The following is a 2,223-nucleotide window of genomic DNA, read 5'->3' as shown; positions in this document are numbered from 1 at the left end:
GATGCTTTCTATAGGACTAATAGAGATAATAACAATACACCTCAATTTGAAAAGAGACCCATAAATAACTATCCCAACAGAGGACACAGGCAGGGATTTGTATGCTATAAATGCAATGGACCCAATCACATTGCAAGAAATTGCACTAAGAATTTAAACTTCAACCTAGCCTCATCAACAAAAAAAAACTTAGTGTCAAAAGTAAATAAAGTAGAAAAACAATCAATATTGAAATCATTGAAAAATAAAATTTCTAATTCTAAGAAACGTTTCATTCAAAATTTGCAAAGAAAATCTGAAAATAAAGTGTGTGGGATGATTTATTCTAACAAAGCTCTTCCCTTTGTACCAGCGAATTTCAATAATGGTGAAACTACATTCCAATGTCTAGTTGACTCTGGTTCAGCGTTTTCAATAATAAGAGCCTCCACACTTCAGGAAATAATTAGCAGTAATAAACTTAAAGAAATTGAGATCATTGAAGATCAAGTTATTTGTTCGACTGCAAACTCTTCTAAATTAGTTATGAATACGTCGTGCATTTTGAAAATTAAAATAGAAATATTCTCATGGAAATTCCGATTTTTAATTGCTGATAACTTGCCAGTTGAAATAATTTTGGGATGTGACTTCATAGAGCACTCTCAGATCCTAGTGAATTTAATAAGAAGAAACTTTTTCTTTGACTTCAGTCCTCACTTGAAATTTCCTTTAATTAATAAAGATTTTTCTAACAATTCCGAAATTAAAGTTCATAATATCATGGAGAGACTGGCTCCAATGGACTTATCGCATTTGAGTTATTTTGATAGGAGTAGTCTAGAGAAATTGATCAGTAAACACGCAGATGTTCTGACTGAGAAAATTGGATCAACCGATCTAATAAAATATGATATTAAATAATTAACATCCAACAAGGTTGTCAGATCTCAACCGTATTCTATGAATCCAATCAAGTTGGAATATCTAAGAAAAAAGATTCAACAGCTACTAGATGAAGATATAATTGAACCCTCAACATCGCAGTACTCGTCACCTTGTTTATTGGTGCCCAAACCAACTCCAAATTCTTATCGTTTGTGCATTGATTATCGTCGCCTAAATAAGGTAATAGAGTTACAGTCAGCTCCATTAGGAAATCTTCACGAATGTTTTCATTATTTTTCGAATGCTAAGTGGTTTTCGTGCATTGATTTGACTAGCGCTTATAACCAAATCCATTTGACTGAAAAATCGAAGCATCTAACAGCGTTCATAACACCATTTAACTTGTATCAATTCAAGCGTTTGCCATATGGAATCAGTTGTGGATCAGCTGTTTTGACCAACTTAATGCAGAAATTGTTTGGTGACTTGCGTTTCAAGGGATTATTTTTTTATTTGGATGATTTGATTATATATACTGACACTCTCGAAAATCATTGGAAATTATTAGATGAAGTTTTCTGTAGATTAAAACGATCAAACCTGACAGTGAACCCTCAGAAATGTAACTTTGCTGCTAACAAAATCAATTTCCTAGGTCATTTGGTTTCTCATAATAGTATTTCGATCGACCCAGAAAGAACAAAACCAATTGTTAATTTTCCTGTTCCAACTAAAGTAAAAGGAATTGAACGATTCTTGGGAATGGTGCAGTTTTTCTCTAAGTTTATCCCCAACTTAGCACAGATTTCAGCCCCATTGAATGCCTTGAGGAAGAAAAATGCGAAATTCATATGGAATGATGAATGTCAAAAATCGTTTGATAAACTAAAACAGATTCTGTCACAGCCTCCGCTTCTAAAAATGGCTGATTTCAATGAGAAGTTTATTTTAAGCACTGATGCTTCTTCAATTGCAATAGGATGTGTGTTGGGTCAGATGCGAGATGGAGCTTTTGCCCCAATCGCTTATGCATCACGCACCCTATCACCATTAGAACGAAAATATTCCACCTATGAAAAGGAAACTTTAGCTGCACTTTATGGAGTTGAGAAATTCAAATATTTCCTTGAACATACAAAATTCATTCTGAGAACTGATTGTAATGCACTGCAGTTTGTCTTGAACCACCCAAAGCAACTTGGTAGGATAGGGAGATGGGTTCTAAGGTTATCTGCCTTCCAGTTTACTACAGAGCATGTGAAAGGCGTTGACAATAAGGTCGCCGATTGCTTAAGCCGTATGTTTGAAGACTCTCCTCCCGAAGTAATAGAGCAGAATTTATGTAGTATAAATTTA

The sequence above is a fragment of the Nilaparvata lugens genome, chromosome 4 (genome assembly GCF_014356525.2).
Source record: "Nilaparvata lugens isolate BPH chromosome 4, ASM1435652v1, whole genome shotgun sequence".
Taxonomy (NCBI): domain Eukaryota; kingdom Metazoa; phylum Arthropoda; class Insecta; order Hemiptera; family Delphacidae; genus Nilaparvata; species Nilaparvata lugens.
The sequence above is the reverse complement of the archived record's forward strand: the minus strand, read 5'-3'. Positions refer to the sequence as shown.